This window comes from Aedes albopictus, chromosome 1, assembly GCF_035046485.1.
Source record: "Aedes albopictus strain Foshan chromosome 1, AalbF5, whole genome shotgun sequence".
Classification (NCBI taxonomy): Eukaryota; Metazoa; Arthropoda; class Insecta; order Diptera; family Culicidae; genus Aedes; species Aedes albopictus.
The window spans coordinates 250,110,526-250,130,780 of NC_085136.1; the positions used below are offsets into that span (position 1 = coordinate 250,110,526).

General features: G+C 37.4%; 1 protein-coding gene across 9 annotated transcripts in view; it reads right to left on the minus strand.

Moving 5' to 3' along the window:
* The window catches only part of LOC109400406 (polypyrimidine tract-binding protein 2), a 1,522,650-nt gene that overhangs the window by 18,630 nt on the left and 1,483,765 nt on the right, over positions 1-20,255 (minus strand). The window lies entirely within an intron of this gene.

Below are 20,255 nucleotides of genomic sequence, written 5' to 3' on the forward strand. Positions count from 1 at the left end.
CCTTAACCCTCCTACACCTGGTGAACAAGTTGCACGAAACACTGCGTTGTGCAAAACATCAACAGAAGGCGCTAGTATGAAACGTCAAACGCAACGATGCACGCGCCTCTGGTTGTGGAGGACGCAACTATGAAGATTTAAAGTAATGGTTAAAAACGTGGTCGATGCACATTATGGCAGTGTTACGTCTGTTTTTCTATGCTATCAACATTTGTAATCAATTATGTTTTCGAGCTTTTTCAGTGCAACTTTTATACCTACTATCATTACATTCTGATCCGTATAGATACAAGACAACATGGCTCAGAGTATCGAGCCATGATACATGGCTCGGTACACTATCGAATAACCCAAATAAACCCCTAAAGCCACCCACCCCCCCTGGGGTAACCCTCACAAGAATCACGTTATTATTTTCAGGCGGAATCTACCGGAAAAATACCGGGAAAATCCCTAAAAGAGTTCAGATGGAATACCAGAAGAAATCCCTGAAGCAATCCTAAAGTAATCCATGAAATAATCTCAAGAGGAATCTCTAGGATAATCCTGGAGGACTCCCGGAAAGAATCCCAGAAGAAACAAACGAAGGAATCCCGAACGAAAGGAATCATGAATGAATTCTAAAAGGATTTCTTGTGAAAACATCAAATAAAAGAATCTCAGAAAGTTTCCCTGAAAGAATCTCGGGAGAAAGCTCTGAAAGAATCCTGAACAAAATTCCATAAGAAAATCCGTGAAAAATCAACAAAGAAATCGCGGGAGGAATCTCTGAAGAAATACCTGAATAAATATCGGGAGGAATACTTGAAATAATGCCGGGAGGTATCCCGTGAGAAATCCTTAGAAGAATACCAGAAAAATTAAATGAAGAAATAAAGTAAGGAATCCCAGGAGAAATCCCTAAAGGAATTTTAAGAAGAATCCATAAAAAATTCTCGCCAACATTCCCCGACGAAATCCCTAAAAATCTGGAAGTGGTCCCTGGAAGAATACATAATGGTCTCCTTTTGAATATCCTAGAGGAATCTGAAAGAATCCCGGGAGAGATTTTTGAAAAAAAATCCTGGCAGAACTCCTGAAGGAATCTTGATTAGCTTGAGCTTGATTGACCGCTCGTAGATGTTACTGCAGTATTGCCAGACCAGCTAGACTCACACAAGGAACCAATGAGATATCAGCCGGGGACTAGCGGGCATCATCAGTGTGTGAGGCTTGGTGATCTTCTATTTTTAGGCGACAATGGCGCCTGCCACGTCAGGTTGCAGGTCGATGTGGGTAAGGGGAAGAAAATGATGACTGCAATCGTTTGTATCCACATCATACCGATTATACTTCTGCGTCAGCAGATGTCGGAGTGTTGGTGGGATACGGTTGGTATAGGGTTCACACATTGGTGCGTGGATGCCAGGCGTAAGGCGATAGATTTGTGTATTTATTACTGATAAAGATAATGGGGCACAAGTCGCTTGGATTGCATAACTCGTAGACATTAGTTGATAGATTGACATTGTGCTGTTAAATTTAGAAGGAAGGGAAACGTTGAAAGTTGAAATGATGGAGAGAGTATTTGAAAAGATACAAGGTAGGAGAAAAAAACGGGCCAGGGATTGAACCCAGGACCTTCTGCATACGAATCAGAAGCGGTAGACACTAGACCACCAAACCCGTCTGGAATTCCAGGAGAAAACCCTGGGATCCCAAGTATGAGACACTGGAGGAAGTTGGAATAAAACCATTGGCGTATCTAGGATTTTTTCCTAGGGGGTGCCTGGGGGGTGCCAGTGGCTTCCAGGTTGTTTTGCTTTTTTTTTGTAAAAAATAAATACCGGTCCACCCTCAATTTCTTAGTGCAATGATATACTGCGTCGCGGAACAAATTAGCCCGAAAATGTAAACGCGCTATATTTTAAAGAACAGTTTATTTTTTGAAAAATCCGAACCTTTACTGACTTAACACTCTCCTCGCCATGTGAGGTTTGAGAGCTTGATAACTTGATTACGTATAATACATGGAATTTGTATTTTCAGTTTGAACTTTACAATCATCACAACCCCTTTGCTTTGTGGATTGAATACATTGATTAAGAATACATTTTCAGAGCAATTATTAGAAGTGTAAATCTTTTAAACTATAAAATATCCACAAATTTGCGTGTAACTTGCATTCATCGTGACATCCTCTTTGTTTATTGCATGCAACTCGTATAAAATAATTTTCAAGAACAAATCCCCTGTTGTGGAAATTAAGCCACTGCGTCCAATAAGCTGAACTTTTGCGGCATTGTAAGAGTTATAAATACTTGAAATTGCAAAATCAGGATACATATTTGCATTTTTGGTATGAAAATTTCATCGGAAATTACTTTGGAAATTTCTTTGGCAATTCCACTAGGAGTTTATTTGACTTTTTTATTTCATTGGCAAAGCTTTTGAAATGTTTTCTCGGGAGTTCCTTCGCCAATTTTTTAGTATTCTTTCGAGCGATGTTTTGTTAATGTTAGCAATTCGATTGATATTTGTTTTTTTTTTCAAATTCTCCAAGTACTCTTCAGGTAATTCCTTTACGAATTCTTTTAGTGAAGCCTTTGGTAATTAATTCGACATTGACTCTGGGAAACTCCTCACATTTTTTTTTGGAAATGTCTTCGGCAAGTCATTCTACTTTTTTTCGGATTTTCGTCGATTTTTTGGACATTTATTATCTATGCTATTTGGTATTTCTTCACCAATTGGGATTTTAAACTAAGAAAAATGTATTGATTTTTTGATTTTATACGAAAGAGCACCTTTTTCTGAGCCACTATGATTTTTTTTAGATTTTTAGAACCTTACTTTGGTACCTAAAATCAATTTCAAAGAGATTTTTTGAAATCACCTTTTGACAGCTGGGCAACTGCCTGACAGCTCCGCCCAGTACAAACTGCGACGAGGGGTGATTCGACAAATTGCTCCCATTCAAACTTCAAATTGATTTTTAAATTGGTTCCCGGGCTCCAAAATTCATGAAAATTTGGATTTCAGCTCAGTTTGACATGCAGATTCAGAATATCCAATTATCTCAACATCGTTAAAGAAGCCAATTCCTTCGAAAACTCCTTCGAAAATTCTTTTATAAATTGCTTTCATAATTTAAACAAAAATTCTTTAGACAATTTCTTCTAGATTTCTTCAGTAATTATGTAAGGAATTCCTGCAGCAGATGATTTCGGAACACCTTTGACATTTCCGATGTTATTTGTATTGAACAATTATTTGGGAATTTTATCAGCAAATCCTTCAGAAATCTTGGCAACTTCTATTAATACTTTAGGAACTTCTTCGGTAATTCCTTTGAAAATTTATTCGGCAATTTTCTTAGAGATTTCCTTCGGGAATTTCTTTGAAAAAAAAATCTCTGGTTATTCTTTAAAATTTCTGTAAGTGCAATTACTTAAGGAATTATTTCTAAATTTTCTTCAGAAGTTCCTTTGATGATATCGGAAAATTCTTTGAGAATTTCTTCGATTTTTTTTTGTGAATGTTTGTGGAAATTTTTATAGAATATATTTTAACAATTTTTTGTGAGATTGGATTCGGCAAATTTCTAAACCTAACTATTTTCATCAGGAATTTCTCTAGAAGTGCTTTGAAAGCTCTAAGACCATTTGAAATTTTCCCGGCAATTTCTTTGGGAATGTGTCTGCAAATTTTCGCGAATTTCATAGGATTTTTTGGATTTCCAGGAGAGCACACCGAAGGTACTTCTGCAAGACTCCTAAGCAGAGCGTTAATGATTAATCATAAATTTAATCATGATTAATGATTTATGATTAAGATTAATCAAAATCATTAATCATAATCACAAAAAAAAATCTTATTTAATCATTAATCATTAATCTTAATCACACTGTTTTTTAAATCTAATCATTAATCAGTAATCATAATCATAAGAAAAAAAATATTAATCAATCATTAATCATTCATCACCAAAAATGAAATATATGATCCAAATTCAATTGGTTCAAATGCTGTTCTTAATAATATAATTTATGATTCTTTTTTCAAAAATCTCCCGGATTGAGTTACCTTTTACTTTTGAAATTTCAAAAACATGTTAAACAATAAATATATTTTAATCATTTCCAGTTTTTTATGATTGATTAATCATGATTAATCATGATTTTTAATCAATGAGCCATTTTTAATCATTAATCATAATCAATAATCACAGATAAAACCAATTTTAATCATTAATCATAAATCTTTAATCACCCTAAAAATCAAATTATTCATTAATCATAATCAATAATCACCAAAATTGGAATTTTAATCATCAATGATTAATCATGATTAAAATTTTTGTTAATCATGAAGTTTCTGAAGGGATGAGTGCAATCGAGTGATAGATTCTGTTGGTGCAGTTACAAGTGTTGGCTACTCATTACTATGGGTCTGAAAATTCCAACAGCATAGTTATCCAAGTTGACAAGAATCGCTTATTTTCGGGTATAGTGAAAAACCATTGCTATATGTCCATTAAAATGGTTATAAATCGTTTTTTCGCCTGATTGCTTTTCCGACAAACATCCCTTCAGAAGTTTTTCTACGTTATTGCTCTGTCACTATACCCGTGCTATAATTTGTGTGCTATAATTTCTTGTTGACACTATGAGTCAAAACAATCATGCACAATCTGAATGCTCACCAAACAACAACAAAAGGAGCTGCGATGGACAATTGGATACTTTGTGGAACGAGATACACCGAATGTTTTCCAGTCTAACACATAAACTGGAAGTAATGCTTGAATCCTATGTGACCAGCCTCGATGATCGTATCGGACGTCTTCAGCAACACATGGATGCTTTGAAGAAGGATTGCAGTAAATTTGGAAATCACTCAAAGGGGCTTTTCCCCTCTTACAAAATTAAAAGTTAAAAATAAATAAATAAATAATAAATAAATAGAAGAAGGATTGCAACGCTAGTGTGGACAATCTAACTAGGACGGTTAACGACGCTTGCTCTGCAAATTGGGACAAGTTGGAGAAACTGGATCGGGTGGAGAAAGCTCAAGACCTTGTCATCACGGGCATCCCATATCATCGAGATGAGGATCTGCATTATATTTACCGCAGTATTGCTCGCAGTATTGGCGCAGGGGAAATATCGGAGTCGATGGTGCATCTGAGACGACTCTACAAGCATCCTTTGCGGCCTGGAATATCGCCACCTATTCTCTGCCAATTTGCTTTCCGTGGATTGCGAAACGAATTCTTCAATAAGTATCTTATCACCAGATCTTTGGCACTGCATCACATTGGTTTAGGCGGACACGGTCGTGTTTAAGTGAATGAACGATTGTCTCCAATCACCAGACGAATATTGAAGGCTGTTATCATGCTGCGGAACGAAGGGTCGTTATACAAGGTCTTCACAAGGAATGGATTGGTTTCCCATAAGACAAATGAGACCATCGCAGTAAACAGTCTGGACAAATTGATGCTGCTTAAATCGTACCTATCCAAATAGATTTCTATCTCCTTCCCATTTTAGTCCGTGATTCACATCCTTTATACTCCTTTGTATCCAAACCGCTCCTGAAAGTCTTTTTTTTTATTCTATTTTGTTACCTTTCCTCGTCAACTCATTAAGCTCCTTCTGATCCTATCCCACTATATCCATGATTCCTTCCTGAAAGTATCGGGCCTGGGGTTGCTGCTGGGTTTCGGAGCTGCTGCTGTTGCTGTTGGGTGCCTGCTATTGTTTGCTGTTCTTTGCTGCTTGATATTGGTCCGTTGCTGTTGGAATACTGCTTTTTTATATCAAATGCCACTTGTCTGCACTATGGAATAGTAGTTCTTTAATAATGTTAGTTTATAATATTAGTTTGTTGTTCCTGGTAGATCATACTTTTTCATGTTGTTCATGTTGGGATTCGAATACTCGCTTGATCCAAATTTCCTTTTTTATCAATGCTGGCTGACGTGAGTGGTTTCAATGCTTCCACAAGTTCTCTTATTCCTAGAGCTGTTTTGAGGTCTGCTTTAGATTCTAATAATCTGAATATTGGCCATATAAATGTTCAGAGTTTGACGTCTCGACGATTCACAAAGTTCAATGAATTGAAACTGAACTTTTTGGAATGCAAGTTGGACATAATCTGTATGACAGAGACATGGTTGGACGCTTCTATTGAAAACAAGACCATTGCTATGGATGGCTACAACTTTTTCAGAAACGATCGCAATAGGCACGGAGGAGGGATTGGCGTATACGTCCGGAAAAACTTAGTTTGCCGGATTTTGCAAATGTCGGATAACAGTGGTGCTCGATCAACCGAATTCATGTGTTTAGATATTGGAAGTGGCAATGATAAATTTATGCTAGCAGTATATTACAATCCCCCGGAGTTGGACTGCTTGAATACATTGCTTCATCATTTTGATGAATTCACTGTTAAATATGAATGTACCTTTTTTATTGGTGATTTCAATGTTGATCTTCTAAAGAATAATAGTCGAAAGAAACGGTTAAATGATATTATTTCCAGCATGTCGTATACTTGCATCAACAATGAACCCACCTATTTTCATCAAACGGGATGCTCTTTGTTAGATCTTTGTTTAACAGATTCGCCAAGTAAAGTGCTAAAGCAGTGAATCAAAATTTAGCCATCGCGCAACAATAATGACAATGTCGCAATCTGTATTTGTTGCGACAATCCACCCAATGCGACATAAGTTTGTCCCAACTTGAAAATAATAGGATAAACATCGTACACCACGAGTTTAGATATTTTTAAGCATTGCATTGCGATTTTCGAACGGTAACTTCAAGTCGGTAAACACTGCAACTCTGTTGAAGATCTATCACCAAACAATTTCGACTTTGGGTTAGTAATAATTGATTATTCACGAGTTGAAAAGTACGCAACAAATTCAGCTTCCGTTTTGTCTGCAACAAAAAAAATCGAGATCATGTCATTATCTGTTACCAGTAGGGATAAAGAGTTTATCGTCGCGCCTTCTTTGTTGCTTGTTTTGAGCCTCTTTTGTCTGACAATTCTCTTCACTGTGCTAAAGTATGGTTAATTATCCATGCCTGGTGTATCGCACCACGACATGATATTTGTGTCGCTAAATATAGACTCACCTATGATAAATTCAGATGTTTATTATCGAGATTACACTCACTTTAATGCAACTGCTTTGCAAGAAGCTTTCAACAGGCAAAATTGGGATGATTATTTTTCACTGAATGATCCTGATCTGCTCCTAGAATTTCTAAATGATAGGTTAACATTTTTACACGATAATTACATACCATTGAGGAAAGCTAAAGTTAAGAAAAATCCGTGGTTTAATGTCGACATTGAGCGAGCGATAATCTCTAGAAATATTGCATACAAACATTGGTTAAGATTCAAGACAGCTGATAATTTAATACAGTATAAACGTACTAGAAATAAAGTCACCTTCATGATTAGAAAGGCGAAGGAAGATTATGAGAAACGTTGCATTAACACCAATTTATCTGATAAGCAACTACGGAAAAATGTTAAAAAACTAGGACTTTCAAAAGACAGAACAAGTGACAATATTTGTGACGCTTCTTCGAACGAGATCAACGATTATTTTTCTTCAAATTTCAGTTTCGACAGTCAACCTATGCAAAATTATGCAAGAAACTCGAACGGCTTCGTTTTTCATGAAATTGATGATTTCCATATTGTAAATGCAGTTTTTGACATTAAGTCTAATGCTGTGGGGCTAGACAATATTTCAATAAAATTTATTAAAATTATTTTACCGTTGGCAATCTCACTTTTCAAACATTTATTCAATAAAATCATAACCACGTCTAAATTTCCGTCGATATGGAAACAAGTTAAGGTAATTCCAATTAAGAAAAAAGAAAATTGTTCCGATGTCTCCAATCTTAGACCAATAAGTTTATTATGTTCGCTATCTAAAGTTTTAGAAAAATTGTTGAAATGTCAAATGTGCGATTTCATAAGTAGGATGAACTTTTTAAATCAATTCCAGTCTGGATTTCGGAAAAAACACAGCATAACTACTGCTCTATTAAAAGTGCATGACGACATTGCTCAATCGATCGATAAAAAAGGTATCGCCATATTATTATTGATTGATTTTGCTAAAGCATTTGATCGGGTGTCCCATCGCAAATTACTCAACAAACTATCATCTACATTCGTCTTTTCTAATACAGCTGTCGAATTAATTAAATCCTATCTTATAGGACGAACTCAGACGGTACTGCATAACGGAGAATTTTCCTCCTTTGCACAAATTGAGTCGGGTGTACCTCAAGGTTCAATTCTGGGGCCATTATTGTTTTCTCTGTTCATTAATGATTTACCATCGGTTCTAGAATATTGTTCTGTTCACCTTTTTGCCGATGATGTGCAAATTTATCTTTGTAGTGATAGGAAATATAACATTACTGAAATGGCAAGAAAAATAAACTCCGATCTTCGAAGATTAAACGATTGGTCCAAGAGAAACCTACTTATAATAAATCCCACCAAAACAAAGGCTATGCTCATAAACAGGTCGCGATCTTCGCCAAGAATTCCTGATTTATTTCTTGATGACAAGAAAATTGAGTTTGTTAGTCAAGCTTCTAACCTTGGAATGTTATTCACATCAAATCTTTCTTGGGATGCCCAGGTAAATCAACAATGTAGGAAAATTTACTACGGATTGAAACAATTAAACTTAACAACTACAAAAACTAAACTTTTCAAAGCACTTATATTACCCCATTTTATTTTCTGTGACTTTATCTACAGTAACGCATCTCTAGCAATTCTGAATAGATTGCGATTGGCGCTGAATTGTTGTGTACGCTACGTTCATAACTTGTCCTGGCGCTCAAGAGTTTCGCATCTGCACGAAACATTGCTTGGATGTTCATTCTGGCGATTCCTTGAATATAGATTATGTCTGAACTTTCATAAGCTAATTTGCTCCGAGACCCCAAACTACTTGTTCTCTAAAGTTACTCGTCTAAGATTACCACGTACCATGAACTATAGTATACCTCATCATGACTCAGCGTATTACGGGCAATCATTTTTTGTGCGAAGCATTGTCCATTGGAACACGTTACCTGTCAGCATAAAACTATGTACCTCTATCAGTGGATTCAAGCGGGATCTTCTCTCAACATTTAGCAACATGAATTAGATGACGATTAAAGGAACCTTCAGGAACTATTTAGATTTAAGAATTGCAGTAAAGTTATATTAAGTTATGAAGTATTTGAACTTGAATTTCAAACCATTTTGTGGCAACAAAAAAGACAGAGTCTTACGTCGCAAGAATTGTTATGAATAAATAAATAAATAAATAAATGAACGCTCTGCTCCTAAGAGATCCCAGCAAGTTTTTGAAGGAATCTCTGGAGAAATCTGAAATTCTTAGAAGAATCCCTAGAAGAATTCTGGGAGGTATCCTAGGAATCCTAAAAGGAATTGAGGGAAGAACCACAGCCGGAATAGCTTGACAAACCCAGCTGAAATTCCTGGATGAAGGCCAAGAGGAGTTCCTTTAGGAATCCCATGGGAAATTTATGAGAGAATCCGTGGACAAAATATCTTGGATATAAATTCCTGGAGGAATCATTGGATAATTTCTGGAAAAATCACAGTAAAAATCTCAGGAGGTATTCTTAGGATTCTGGGATGTATCACTGTAGAAACCTCATATGAAATCCTAGAAGGAATTGCTGGAGAAAACTGTACAGGAATTTCTAGAGAAACCGAATCAGGAATGCCGGGGGGGATCCAAAGAAAAAATCCTTGGAATACCAAGAGAAGTCCCGGCTAGAACCGGTAGGAATTCTGGAAGAATCTATAGAGAAGGCTCGAAAGAAGGTCCTGAAGGAATCGCAGGAGGATTTTCTGAAAGAATCTCAGGAAGAATTCCAGCCATAATGCTAGGATAAATTCGTTTAGGAATCACTAGGAAGAACTTCTGGACGTATCATAGTAAGAATTTCTGGAGGAATTGCTGAAAAAGTCACAGGAGGAGTTGTTTGAGGTATTCTTGGAGGAAGTCCAAAAAGAGTTTCTGCAAGAATTCCATGAGAATTTTCTGGAGGAATCTTTAGATACAATTTCTGGAGGAATTCCTGGATGAGTCCTTGAAGAAATCCCTGGTGGAGCAACCAAAGGAATTTCTGCAAAAAAATCCATTAATATTGCCTGGAAAGATCTCAGATAAAAAGCTAGGAGAAAGCTCTAGATAGAAGAATCCGTAGCATAATTTCTGAAGTACCACAGTTAGAGCTTCTGGAGGAAGAATAGCTGGAAGAACCGCATGAATTGCTTGAGTAGTCACAGTTGAAATATCTGGAGGAATTCCTAGAACTCCGGGAGCTATCATAGAAGTAATTTCTAGAGAAACCCTAGAATCAGCAATGCCAGGGGTATCTTCAGCAATGCCAGGGGTAGAGAAGTTCCTCTAACAAATTTCTGGAGGAATACCTACAGTTCTCCTTGAAAGAATCGGTAGAAATATACTGGACGAATCCCTGATAGAATCGCAGGAGGAATTTCTGGAGGAATCTCAGGAAGATTTCCCGAAAGTATTGCAGCAAGTAAGTATGCCAGGAGAAATCTCTAGAAGTATTTCTGAAGGAGTCCTAATGGGAATTTCTTGAACAATTCCAGCTTTAATTTATGGAAGAAGGTCAATAGAAGTTCTTAAGGAAATCCCCTGTGGAATTTCTGGAAGAATCTCTGTAGAAAGTCCTGGATATTTCCTTGAAGAAATGTATGGATTTTATAGTATGATCTCAGTGAGATCTTCCGGGAGAACTTCCGGAAGGACTTTGCTAGTAGAATTCCAGAAGGTACCACAGTGAGAATTTTTAAAGGAAAAGTGAAATTGCTAGAAGAATCGCAGCAGGAGTTGCTTGAGAAATCCTAGTCACAATTCCCGGATGAAGGCCTTTATAAGCGCCTGGAGGAATTTCATGATAAATTTCTGTAAGAATCTCTGAATGAAATCTCTGAATGAAATTTCTGAATGAAATCTCTGAATGAAATTTCTGAATGAAATCTCTGAATGAAATTTCTGAATGAAATCTCAGAAGGAATTCGTGGAAGAATCGCTGGAGGAACTTCTGAAAAGAAGATTGCTTGAATAATTCCACCAGAAATTCCTGAAGAAATCCTAATAGAATTTTTTAGAGGAATCCTTAGTAGAATTCCGAAATGAATCATAGTAAGAATTTCCAAAGTAATCCTAGCAGAATTTGCTGGATCAATCACTGCAGAAATATCTAGTAATGGCTGTCCCGGCAAACTTTGTCTTGCCAAGCTGTGATGGTTTGACAACTGTTGAGGTCATTGCTGCACCGCACTCTAGATTGGTTTCATTTAGATCATGTTGATTTTCTTCCCAATTCATCAAAAATCAGTACTTTATCAATGTTTTTACTTTCTTAGCTGATTTTCGTTGATTTCGTTGAACACAGCCACCATGAATACGAATCAAACCGTGCAAGAATCATGCTGATCGGTTCAGCCGTTCGTGACTTTTGTTGCCTCAAAGGCACTTCAAACTCATTTCTATATATATAGATAGATAGTTAGATAGATGTACAACCCCATCAGGACTGCCTGGAGTATCCTAATAGTTATTTATGTAACAAGTTGCAAAAAGATGATTTTTTCAGCACGAGTCGTACTTTTATGCAACGAGGCCTGCCGAGTTGGATAAATACGAAGAGTGCTGAAAAAATCGAGTTTTGCAACGAGTTCCATACAAAATTTTATGCAATGATTTTTTTTCCATAATGCAACCCATTTGAGTTGCATAATGTTCATAATGCATTATGAACATTATACAACTATTTTTCATTATGCAACTCATTTCAGTTGCATAATGAACCAGTTCTGAAAAATTGGCCATTATGATAACAAAATGAGTTAGATAAAATATAAATTATGATACTAAATGCATAAAGGAAGTTTATTGAAGAAATATCGGGTGGAATCCATAAAGGAAACCTAGAGAAATCACTGTACGATTAGATAGAGGTATTTCTGGAGGAATCTATGGAGAAGTCTGTTGATGGTTCTCAACAATATCCAAAACGTCGAAACGCACAACAGTTAGGTATATAAGTAATTTCAAGTGTGCTTGAGTTTTGTTCAAATGTGCCATTAATAAATATTGGAATTATTATGTGAAGTTTTAAATTTTAGGTGACTGTCAAGGAAAAATTCTAGGGGGTGCCAAATTTGTTCTAGGGGGTGCCAGGCACCCCTGGAACCCCCCCTAGCTACGCCAATGAATAAAACAAAACGGTATTTAATTCGATTTTCTCTTACTTCCAGGTGCTCCACTAACACTTCCAGTTATAACATCCCTAAATACATTTTTGGAGAAATAACTAAAAGAATAACTGAAAAAGAATGACAGAAGAAATCCCGAGAGAAATCAATAAGTTTAACCCTTATGTGGCCGGCAGGGTACCCGGGTACCCAGCACCCATTTAAAATACACGGTGTAGAAAAAAGCAAAAAGTTTGCCGGCCACATAACGGTTAACTCAGAAGGAATTCTGGAACAAAATCCTGAAAGAATTCCGGGAAAAATCCTTGATAGAATCTCGAAATGAATCTCAGGAGGAATCTCACACCTTGGAGAAATCAATGCAGAAATCACGGGAGGATCCCTGAAGGAATGCCGAGAAGTATTAATCAATGAATCCCCGGGGAAATCGCTAAAGGAATTCGGGTGAAATGTCGAAACACATCCATAAAAGAATCTAAAAAAATCCAAAAAGAAATGCTTGGAGGAATCTTTGAGGAAACCCAGGTAGGAATCCCGGATAGAATGCCTGTAGTTTTGACCGAAACTCATTAGAAATATCCAGAGAAAACCCGGAAGAAACCCCCAAAGCAATCATATGAGAAATCAGTAAAGGAACACCGGAAGAATTCTTGAAAACATAAAAGGAATTCCTAAACGCCGGAAGGAGACCCGGGAGAAATCTTTTAAGGAACGCCGGGCGAAAACCCAGGAAGAATGCTGAAGGAATCCCCGACGGAATCTCGGCAATCGTCCGTGATAGAACCCGGAAAGAATCCTAGGAGAAATTCTAAATGGAATCCCGGGAGAAGTCCCAGGAAGAATCCTGAACGAATCCCTAATGCAGTCCCGGGAATAATCCGTGAAAGAGTTCCGGGACAAATCCGTAAGGGGATCCCGGGAGGAATCAACGATGGAATCCCGAGACAAATCACTAAAAGAATGCCGGAAAATATCCCTGAAGGGATCCTGTGAGAAATCAATAAAGAAATCCCGAGTGGAATCCCTGAAGATAGCCCGGGAAAAATACCTTTAAAAAAAGTTGCGAGAGAAAACCCAAAAAGAATACTGGAGGAATCCCTCTGGAATAATCCGTGAAAGAGTACCGGAAGAAATCTTTAAGGACAAACGTCTTGAAATACCACAACAGTACATGGAAACTAAATGCGTACAAATATCAAGGAGTAAGCTTCAAGCAACAGTTTTGTTCTTGCTCACTTGTAATTAGCTTAAAATAAGAAGATCACATGCGCTTGTTTTGTTTACGAAGAGATTTGTGCGCTCAAAATCGTGAGTAGGTGCCAAAGTCGGTTATTTTGAGATTCTAACAAGTCTGTCCTTAACGGAATCTCGGAAACAATCAATATATGAATCTCGTGGTAAACCGCTAAAGTTATCCCGGGAAAATGCCGATACAAATCAGAAGAATCTCGATAAAAAAAAAGAAGAAATCCTTGGAGGAATCTCTGAAGAAACCCAGAGAATTCAGAATGGAATGCCTGGAGGAAATCTTGACGGAAACTTATCCAAATAAATCCCGAGAGAAACCCCCAAAGCAATCATATGAGAAATTAATAAAGGAACCCCGGAATGATTTATATAGGAATACATAGCTAGAAATTGAAAGACAAAGAGTAGTTCATCCAAATGGGAAAGAAAAAGTATTGTTTTGTTAGAAAATCTGAGAGTTCTGAAGAGGCAAAGTTGAGTCATTTGTATGGAGATTTCACTTTTTTGTGCTCCGCCCTGAAAGGGATATGCAAAATTGTAATTGGATTCCTTTATGTTTCACCTTAAGTGATTTTTCTTAGAGGTTCATCAGAGATTGTTCCTGTTTATTTTGGAATATTTTCAGCGGGTTTTTCTTAGATTCCCAGAAGGAAATACGATTTCGAAACTATTGGAGCAAACCTAGAAGGAATTTTCGGAAGAATTTCTCGTAGCACTTCTGGAGAAACTATTCATGAAATCGTTGGAAAAATTTCTCATGGAACTCTTATAGAAATTTTATAAGGAGCTTTAGGAGCAATTTCATAATGAACTCCTGGAGGGTTTCTATTAAGAATATCTGAGAGAATTTCAGAATGAACTTCCCGAGGAATTCCAGAAGGATCCCGAGGAATCCCGGATCCGAGAATCCGAGAAACAGTTCTTGGAGGATATCCGGAAGCAAATCCAGCAAGAGTTTTGGAAGTTCCTGAAGAAATTCTTGAAATAATCCAGGAAAGCATTTTTGAAGGAATTCCGAAAAGAACTTCTGGAGGTACCCCGGAAGTAATCACAAGCGAAACTTGGCTGATGAAAGAACGCCTAAAATGCGGAATCTGTTTATCAAAATCGCTCCATACGATTAAGTTCCACCAAAAGATCTATAACTTTTTGAAAACTGGTCTAGTCGTTTGGACACGAATGCCAACTTATTTGGTAATTTTAGATATACTGAATAAATGCTTGGTTATCCATTTTATACCTCTAGTGCTATGAAGGATAGTGATTTCGGTTCTAAATTCTCAATATAATGCTTAGACATGGTTTAAAAGTGTTCTAGAGTAAACCTTGCAAGCATCGCCCTGGGAAAGTCCCGTGTGTAATCCCTGGCGGAAACTTTGCAGAAATACGCAAAGGCATCGTTAAAGTAATTCCAGAATCTTAACAGAAATCCTAGAGGGGTTATTTGGACAACATATGGGAGGGATCGATGCCAAACTCGTCGAAAAAATCCAAGGTGGAATACCTGAAAGAATCCCGACCGGAATCTCGAGATTCAACCATGAAGAAATCTGAAGAATTTCTTTTAAAATCATGACAGTATTCCAGGAGGTCTTCTGAGAAATGTTCCTGTGGGAACCTCGAACTAAATCCTATAAAAAATAAAATTCCTTAAAGGAATGCCGACGAAACATGGCAAAAATCTCGGGAGAGATCCTTGAGAAAACCCTAAAGGAGGTTAAATTTCCAGAAGGAAACTTTGAAGTAAGAATTCCGGAAGGAATGTCAAAAAATACCTGAAGAATCCTAAGACAAATCCCTGAAAAAAAAACGAAAGAATTTCTAGAGAAATCTCTAAAAGAAGTACTGAAAGAATACTTCGAAAGATTTCCGGGAGAAACAACTAGAAATATTGGGAGGAATCCTTAGAAGAATTTCTGGATAAATCACTAGCAGGGAGAAATCTCAGAAATAACTCTGGGAACAATCTGTGAAGAATTCTCTAGGGAAATCTCCGAAGGAAACACTGTAGGTATCATTGAGGAAATCCCTTGAAAAAATCAGGATTTATTCCAGAATACTTTGAGCATGAATTGTGCTCATTCTACCAGTGGAGTGACGTGGCCCAGCTAGACTCGCATATCGTAAGAGAAATCTCGACTCGAATGAAATGACTCTTCATTTGGTTTACACGGCCAGTCGCTTCATTCGAGAATGATCACATATGTTACCATAAATTGAGGGGCTTCTTCTCTTAGGAATTCCAGCAAGTACTTTGTTCCAAGTTCTTTTTCAGTGCGTGCTCCAAACACTACTTTGGGAGATCTTCGGGAACTTTTTCAGAGATGGCCACAGGAACTCTTTCGACTTTTTTTCAGGACGTTCTTCGGAGGTTCCTTCTGGATTTTTTTGCAGAAATTTCCTTTAAAAATTTCCTTGAAAAATTTCTTCCACGTTTTTGTAGAAATTCCTAAACCAATTTAAAACGAGTTTTAGATACATTTTGACTAGACATGATTCTACATTGATAAAACTTTTGAAAAAAGCTTCTCACTGCTAAAAATATTTAAGAAAAATCGTTGGAGAATTTGGAGTATTGGTGTCTTCTGCAACGTTGCAAAAAATTGGATTACCACAGATAAGCAGACGTAAAACTAGCAAAATTTCTATCGACCACACTTTAAACGATCATTTTAAATCTTCGTGGTTGTGGCTTTCCCAACCAATTTCCCCTGCAATTCTCCTGGATTTCTTTAGAAATGCATCTTGTAATTTCCCTTAGAATGACTGCTGAATTCCTCCATGAATTTGATATGTGGTTCCTACAGACATTTTCCCAAGGATTCATCTCAGAATTCTTTTTGGGATTCATCCAGCAATTATGCAAGGATTATCTCCAGAACTTTTTGCAGGGATTCCTCCAAATATTCTTGATGAGATTCATCAGGCAATTTCTCCATGGATTTCTCCAGAAATTCATCTGAGATGTTTTCAAGCAATTTATTTTAAAAACATCTTCTAGAAAATCCTCCTCCAAAGGAATCCTCCAAAGATTCCTTTGAGATTTTCTGTTGCGATTGCTCCTGGAATGGTGTTGTGATTCATCCTGCAAATCGTGGGGGGAATCCTACAAGAAGTCGCTGGAATTCCTCAAGCAGTTTTGCTGAATATCCTTCATAAATTCCTGATGGACTCGCAAGAGCAATAACTGCAGAAATACCAGCTAGAAATGCTTCAGAAACCCCCAGCAAAAAGCGCTAAGAAATCTTGGTAGAATATCCTGAAGTAATCCCAGCAAGAATTTCTGAGGGTATTTCAAGAGAAATTTCTAGATGAGTTGTTCAACAAATCCATGATCCAGATTCATCGGAAAAATTTCTGGAGGATTTTTTGAAGTAATCTATAGAGTACACCCATCAGGTATTTCTGGAGGAATTACAAAAGATGTCTCTAGGAATTTCTCTTGGGATACCCGCTAGTGTTCCTTCAAAAATTTCTCCTGGATTTCCTCCTCCAGAGAATCCGCTTGAAGTTTTTCCAGGAATTCCTCCTCCTCCTCTTCTTGGCGTAACGTCCTCACTGGGACAAAGCCTGCTTCTCAGCTTAGTGTTCTATGAGCACTTCCACAGTTATTAACTGAGAGCTTCCTCTGCCAATGACCATTTTGCATGTGTATATCGTGTGGCAGGCACGAAGATACTCTATGCCCAAGGAAGTCAAGGAAATTTCCTTTACGAAAAGATCCTGGACCGACCGGGAATCGAACCCGTCACCCTCAGCATGGTCATGCTGAATACCCGTGCGTTTACCGCCTCGGCTATATGGGCTCCTATGATTCCTTCAAAGATGAATTACAGCTGGGATTGCTGGAGAAGTCCCATAAAAATATCTGGATGAATCCCAGCAATAATTTCTAGTGGTAGTACCAGAACAATTCTGAATTCTGAAGGAAGTCCCTTTTGGGATTCCTGGAGAAATTCTTGCTAAAATCTCTGGATGAATCACAGGAGGAATTCCTGGAGGAATCCCTTGAGGTGTCACGAGGATAATTTCTGTAGGAATCTTAAGCAGGCATTTCCGGAGAATTTCCGAGAGCACCATAACGAGAAATCCTTGGGGAAATCATTGGAGATTTTTTTTTTCGAAAAATCCCTAAAGGAATTTTCAAAGAAATCCTTGGAGAAAACCCTGAACACGACACAGGATTTCTTAATGAACTTCAAGTGACCTGGAAGATTCAGTAATCTCAGCGTTCTAGATAATCCCATCGGGCATTCCTGGAGTAATTCCTTGGGAGATCTGGCCTATCTTTCCTCCAGAGATTTCTACAAGGATTCCTTTGGGAATTTCTCAAGCTTTTCCAGCTAGGATTTCTCCAGTAATTGTCCTTGGAAGTCCTTCAAGAATTGATGGAGAATTCCCAGCAGGAATTCGCTGAATAATCCCAGCGCAGCAAGACTTCTCTGTGAGTTCCACCAAAGAGTCATGTGACAACAAGGTGAGAATTGACGAATCGAGTCACTCGCCGTGCAGAATAAGCACAAGAATTTCGGGAAATCTCTAGGAAAAAATCCGAGGGTTGCAAGCTATATCCCATAAGGTTCGTACTGTATTCGAAAGTATCAGAAAATTAATTCTGCCGATTTGAACAGTTGATCTGCACTACAACTTGTTAAATCCAGGAATAAGGGTCAAAATGGCGATAAAATCGGGTTAAGACTGAATTCGGGCTCGTCAATGGCTATCGAATTAATGAACCATTTGGGTTAACGGTCTTTGAGGTCCTATTCGGGTCTTTTACTGCGACCAGTTATTAATCTTGACCGATATCCGAGACGAGCTACATCACGTCACTCCACTAGTAGAATAAGCAAAATTACCCGTATCCTTAGTGTAGTGCTATGTCGCATTACTCAAATGCCATTAAGACAGCAAAGTATCGATTTTGGTACAGTTTTTGTTTTGTTTTCTTAGAAACTTGATCCTTTATTCACAGAAAAAAACATCCTTGAAAAATTCAGCGGGATATCATGCACATAAAACGAATGGTTGAATAAGGGGCCGCCATCTTGGTTATTCTGGTCGCCAGACTCGGCCCCATAACACATATACCCTTATTGCATGGTTTTAGAGCCTAAAACTCTATTCAACAGCCGGCATTTTGAATTTTGAGTCGCTATTTTTAATATTAGGTCGCAATCTTGAATTTTGGGCCGACATTGTGGAGTTTCTGGTGTTGATTTTCGCACAAAGTTTGTCAACTATGCCAAAGGTTACAAAAATTGGCGCAGTTCGATGTGTTGCATGATGAAGCTTGGTTCAGATTACAAGGTCGGACTCGATTATCCGGAGTCGGGTTCTGGCGCTTCTCTAAGTAATATCTCGCGAACGGAATGCTGTAAGACGCTGAAATTTTGACTGATTACTAATCAAAGTTGATTTGACAAAATGTCAAAATTTCAGCTTTATAGATCATTCCGTTCCCCAGATATATGTTTGAGAAGCATCCAAACCCGACTCCGGATAATCGAGTATATATGGACGAATTTCGCTCCAAATCGTATTCGGAGTTGGCAGTACCCTCTCAGATTACAATGAAACTTTCTGGGTGTATAGGGTACTGCATGAAATTCTCTCCTTCTCTTTCACTCTTACAGAAATTTCGTAAGCAACAAGGCCAAGAAACGTCAAAATACCATACAAAATCAAAACAATGCAGTTCCCTATAGACCTTGACTAGATAAGCCACTTTGCATACTTAGTTTCATCAAAAATTATCTATTTTTTGAAGGGGGCTTTGAATTTTAAAAATGACTTTTTTCAGTCTAGGGTTCAATTTGGATTTTTCCGATATTTTTTCTTAAAACTTGACTTATTTTTTGTTACTAATTACTAATATTTTTTGTTATAGTAGGGTATCGCGCTACTTGGGCGGTGGTTTTCTTCGTCTGTTATTTTCGTTTGTTTTCCACTGTAACTCGGTCAATTTTGAACCGATTGACATGAAATTTTGTACACGGGTAGATACTATACCTATCTCACCGCATTCCAAGAATTGTGTCAATTGGTTCAAGATTGACTGAGTTATAGTGGAAAACAGACGAATATAGAAGCCACCGCCCAAGTAGCGCGATTCCCTAGTCATTTTTATTACTAAACGCATTTGCAAAAATCGATAAAAAAAGTTAGCCCTTTTCCAAAGACAGTCTAGATAAATTTTGAAGAAACTAAGTATGAAAAGTGGGTTATCTAGTCAAGGTCTATACACCCAGAAAGTTTCATTGTAATCTGAAAGGGTGCTGCCAACTCCAAATACGATTTGGGGCAAAATTCGTCATTTCATAAGAGAATACATTTAAGTATTCATTTAAATATAAAAAATGAATTGATTGAATGAATAACACAAAATCTCCTTGAATAAATGAGACACAATCTCCTAACAAATTGTGTTTTATTGGATTCTGAGATGATTACGACCTTCACTGGTTTAGTTTTTGATAACAAAAGACACTGAAAAAAAAAATCATTTGGACATGAAAAAGTTTTTGTTAGAAAAACTTTTTTTTCCTTGAAAGTGCTAATCTTGTAGTGTATGGACGGTTAGTAGGGAACATATTTACCTATCTGGAGACAAAATTTCATCGAAATCGAAGATGGTATTTTTTTGTAAATCGACTTTGAATTTTTTTTAAACGATTTTTTTCAGTGTAGGACTC